Here is a 5,588-nt window from a genome sequence, read left to right as displayed (position 1 = left end):
ATGTGGGCGAGAAGTCACAATGGCGGACGAGAAGCCCAAGGATGAGCTGAAATCAGAAAATGACCACATTAACCTGAAGGTGGCAGGCCAAGATGGTTCAGTTGTGCGGTTCAACATCAAAAAGCATACACCTCTAAGCAAACTGATGAAAGCATATTGTGAACGCCAGGGCTTGGCAATTCGACAGAGCAGATTCTCATTTGATGGACAGCCAATTAATGAAACAGACACACCTGCACAGTTGGAGATGGAAGATGAGGACACAATTGATGTATTCCAGCAGCAGACTGGAGGCCATTACTGAGCGCTCTTGCTCCCCATGTGATTTCCAGATCCATGAATCATCTGTGCTTCTAACACAGCAAGTTACTCTCCGCAGCAGTTTTGAAAACCCTTGTAGAATATTTTGCATCCGTGTTCACCTTCTTCATAAAAATGACCAGTTTATACAGAACAATCGGAACTTGATTGTCTTTACTGAAGTGTCTGACAGTATGACTACTTGAACAAACAAGATTTCTAAATCCAAAAAAATCCATTTTAATGAACTATATTTTTATTCTATCTGTTTGTGTTTGGGTCCTGATTTAAAGATTTGCAATAAAGTAAATTATTCATTTCATTGTTTTGATTTAGTTGAAACTGGTATTTCTCAATTAAAAGCTGTAATTTCCTGCATCAGTGGAAAGACAAACACATTATTTTATACAATTTGTATTGTTGTAGACCCACAGAGCTTTCTGTGTTTTAAGTAGTGTAATATAGGTCAGAAGATAAATTCCCTCATTTTTATTTTCTTCATGTATGCCTCTTTTCATAAAATCCTTATTAAAAAACAAAACTGAACACATAAAAAGAAAAAAAAAGAAGAGTGGGCTGAAAGATGGCAGATGGAGTTTAATATCGATAAGTGTGAAGGATATCAATAAGGTAGAGAGGGAGCAGAGATGATTTACTAAAATGTTGCCTGGATTGCAGAATCTAGAATACAAAGAATGATTGAGTAGACTGGGTCTTTATTAATTGGAGCATAGAAAGTTGGGGGGGAGATTTGATAGAGGTATTTTAAATTATAGGGGGGATAGATAGATAGAGTAAATGTGAATAGGCTCTTCCCCTTGAGGGTAGGTGAGATTGGAATGAGAGATCATAATTTAAGTGTTAGGGGGCAAAAGATTAGAAGTAACGTGAGAGGGAGTTTCTTCACTCGGAGAGTGGTGGCTGAGTGGAATGATCCTCTGGAAGAGGTGGTTGCAGCAGGGTCAAAGTTGTCATTTAAGAGAAGGTTGGATAAGTGCATGGATGTGAGGAGATTGGAGGGTTATGGACAGGGAGCAGGTAGGTGGGAGTAGAGGAGATCACTTGAATCAGTGCGGACCAGAGGGGTCGAGATGGCCTGTTCCATACTGTTATTGTTTTATAGTTATATCTAAAATGATACCGAAATGAGACAGAACCAAATCGGGATCTGAAGGCTCGCCCACATTTGGGACACAAGTGGGTGGGTCCTGTCGTGGCAGTGGTTGGGACTAGCGCATAGCATGCTTTCGTTGCTCCTCGGTGATGCGCCTGACTTTGGTTGCACGGACTCCTGTGGTGATCTTCTGCACCAAGGGCAAGGGCTCCCACATGTTGATGTCAACACCCAGGCCTTTGAAGGATGCTTTGAGGTAGTCTCTGTAATGTTTCTTCTGCCCCCCGACTGAGCGCTTGCCCTGACACAGTTCTCCATAAAGCAGCTGCTTAGGGAATCGGCTGTCTGGCATTCTGACAACATGTCCAGTCCACCTGGCTTGGGTTTTCAGCAGAAAGGTGTAGATGCTGCAGAGCCCAGCTCGTTCCAGGGTTTCCATGTCGGGGACTTTGTCCTGCCACCTGATGTGGAGGAGACTGGAGAGACAGCTCAGGTGAAAGTGGTTGAGCTGTTTTGCGTGTTGCTGTAGACAGTCCAGATCTTGCTGGCGTAAAGGAGAGTGGTAAGGACCACTGCACAGTAGACCTTCAGCTTGGTGGTAAGGCTGAGACCTCCCCGCTCCCAGACGTTCTCACAGAGTCTTACAAAGGTGCTGCTGGTTTTGGCAATCCTGTTGTTGACCTCAGTGTCTATGTTCACTGCACGAGAGAGTATGCTGCCCAGGTGGGTGAAGTTGTCGACTGCCTGGAGGTTACGGCCCTTCTCCGTGATTCACGACTCCTGGTATGGCCTTCCTGGGACAGGCTGATACATAACTTTGGTTTTTTTTGTTGCTGATCGTGAGACCAAATTTGTCGCAGGCTTGTGAGAAGCAGTTCATTTCACGCTGCATCTTCAGCTTGTTTGCTGATGCCTGCGTACTCAACTAGTTACTATATTCTAGAAATACTTCATTGGTTCTGTCATTACCCGAGGCTCCAAAGGTAGTGGAAACATGCAAGTTAGTCGTAACTGTTGCCTCATATGCAGAAGTTTGTCAACTGAATTCTTTTTTCTGTTCATGAAATTATTGTCAGTTCCTTTTAAATTAAGAGGTACTGCCAAATACATAATATTGTAATATTCCCTCAAATGAAGATTATGCGTGGAAACAGTTTGGATTGCAATTCAAAAGTCATGCTTTGAGGATGCATACACCCAAAATCACTGAGGTATCACAGAGAAGCAAACTTCATCTTTTATTAATTTTCAGTCGAACTTAACAAATTTTCCTTAATAAAAGTCAGTTGTTGTGATTTTCTGAAGAATATATTTTGATTTTCTTTGTGCTTCAGGGGATTTTAGTTATTTTCCTGTTTCCAAGACATATTTTAAACATTCAAATTTACTCTCCAAGGCCATTACAATCATCAGAAATCAACTTTAGGAGCATTACCTACATTTCAAGTTGTCGTTTGAGTTTGTGCGGAAACTACAGGTGGCTCATAACGTGGATATGTGGTTTACTTGATAGGGTGAGGGTGTATAAACCCATTTGAATACCTGAAATGATGCAATCAGAAGTCAGCAGGACTTCTGGTTGGCTATGGCATGAAGTAACAGCAGTAGTTCGGTGCTCCTGCTTTTTTGGGGGGAAACTTTTCCCATTAATGCATTGTTAAAATAGCTGTGTGCTTCAATATGGCTGTATGTGTAAGGGTTTAAATTGCTTTGAGCTTGTTGCTGCTTCATTTAGCAACCTTCATTATTTGAAAGTAAAATAGAATTAAAACATCAGGGCCTCATTATAGAAGGTGAAACAGGAAAATTCAAGGACAAACTAAAAGAAAAACTGAAGAAAATGTTAAGGAATATTTTTATGGAAGGGTAAGAAAAATTAACGGAGATATTAACAAGGGGGACTGCAGCTTCCAAACTTCAAAAATTACTGCAGGGCAGCGCAGTTAAGGAATTATATCAGAATGATATAGCAGTTAAGAATTATATCAGAGAGGACAAAAACTGAATTGGACTAAGATAGGATTAGATAAATTGGGAGAAAATATCCCGGAACATGTACTTTATAAATGTGATGAAAAATTGGCCCAACACAACAATTCACAAGTATTACATCACATTCTTAAATTATGGCAAAGAATACACCTGGAATAAAAAAGAAATTATCGCATACCAAAAATGTTATTGAAACAAAACCATTTAAATCCCTTTCCAATAGATAATTTATCTTTCTAGGAATGAGCTTGAAAAGGAATCCAGAAAATAGAAGATTGGTTTTTGGGAAATAATTTATTAACATTTGAGCAACTAAAAGATAAATATGGTACAATGTTTGCATATGGCCAGTTGAAAACTTTTTGAAAAGATAAACTGGGAGACAGCTTGAGATTACCAGAAAGTAGCAGCTATGGATCACAGACACAATGAGAATTAAAAAAATTATAACCAACATGTACATCAAACTGCAATATAAGGAAGAGGATTAAAAAAGGTATAAACCGAAACAAAGTTGGGAAAAAGATTTAAACTTTGAGATAAAGAACGAAACATGGGAGGAGTTAGGTCCAGGAACAATGAGGAACATGAGAAATACTAGCTTAGGTATGATACAATATAACTGGCTACATAGATAATATATTACTCTTCAAAAATTAATAGATTTATGATGATAGAGCGAGCAGCAGCGAAAAAGTGTGTTATGACAACTTGGGAAATGGAAGCAAGCCTTAAAATACAATAGTGGTAAAGAGAAATGAACAAGTGTATTGCATTAGAAAAAATTACATACCATCTGAAAGACAAATATACATTATTTGAACAAATTTGGGAATCATACATACAATATGTTAGAGAATGCCAACCACAAGCCTCCATCTCTTAAATCGATATGCTTAAGAGCACGATGAGATTTAAATGTGTCAAAGTGAACGATACGACTTCATTGCTTTTTGTTATTTCTTTGTTTTATGTGTTTTATTATTTGTTGGTTTTTGAAGGGGGTGGGGATGGGGAGGGATGAAAGGGGGGAAGGGGGGAAAAGAGGAAATTTCACTGCGTATATATTAGCGATGATCTTTTGTGAATGTTGTTACTGATAGGATTCATGGTGCAAGAAATAAAAAGTTTAAAATAAAACACAGAGAGCTATGTGGAGAGAAAAAACCCTGGGGAGGGAATGCAACTCGTGAGGTTTGGATAGTTGTAGACAAGGTAATCAGTGATGGGAGAATTCAAAGAGGGAATGTCAAAGAAGAGTGTGGGTTCATAGAGATGGGGCGCACATGAGCAAAGGACGATAAGAATTTTAGGTATAAAGGTCAGCCCTAAAGTGTCCTGTATAACGATATTAATATTTGGGGAGAATTTATAAGATTTAGAGTAGGTCACATACATACACACATTTTAAAACAGATCTTATTTGAAAGGCTGAAGAATTGACATTGCAGGTTCTCTGGAGAATGTAAGCACCTTTCACAAGTAGGTGTTAAGACCACTATTTATTGCCACTCTTTAATTGGTCAGAAGTTGCCACTGGGTCAGCTGACTCTACCCTTCATGGTTGGCATTCTGAACATATTGCCACCATGTTATTAGAGTGGAAGTTCCAGTAGCTACACCCAGTGTTGATAAAGGGCAGACATGTTTTCAGGTCTGTATAGTGTGACAGAATTGTGTTGTTATTAAGCATTAATTATAAAATATATTATTTTAGTAATGTTACTTTGTGGGTTTGGAAGCAAGGGGTAGACCCACAAAACACTTTAACATGGCAGATGGCATGTCTTTCAGAGATGAAATATCTATTAATTCATTGTTCTGTGGAAGCTGTATAAACAACCATATATGTCAGAAGTGATTCTTCATTGAAATTAAAGATAATGGTGTTTGTTGAAAGATGGCATATGTTCAAACCAGATGGTTTTTGCTTCAATAATCTGTGTGCACAGAAAAAGCCATCTGCTTGTGACCTGAGAGGTGTAAGGTAAAACATCATGAGATGGGAATGTGTAAGGAGTTACCCTGTGCAGGGCTGTAACAAGATGTGAATGCATCCTTGTACTTACAAGATAAGAGAGACATTGATGGATTGAGAGGCAGGAAGCTAGCAGGGAAAGGATAGCAACAGTTTTAGTCATTGGACAAGTAATGATATGATGATGTTCTAAGCACGTATCCA

The 5,588-nt window shown here is 39.0% G+C and overlaps 1 pseudogene; it reads left to right on the top strand.

Annotated features, from left to right (window-relative positions):
• On the top strand, positions 1-420 carry LOC138756516 (small ubiquitin-related modifier 3 pseudogene; annotated as a pseudogene).
• The last annotated feature ends 5,168 nt before the right edge of the window (positions 421-5,588 follow it).

Source organism: Narcine bancroftii, chromosome 3 (genome assembly GCF_036971445.1).
Source record: "Narcine bancroftii isolate sNarBan1 chromosome 3, sNarBan1.hap1, whole genome shotgun sequence".
Lineage (NCBI taxonomy): Eukaryota > Metazoa > Chordata > Chondrichthyes > Torpediniformes > Narcinidae > Narcine > Narcine bancroftii.
Note: the sequence above shows the minus strand (reverse complement) of the source record. Positions and strands in the feature narration are given on the sequence as shown.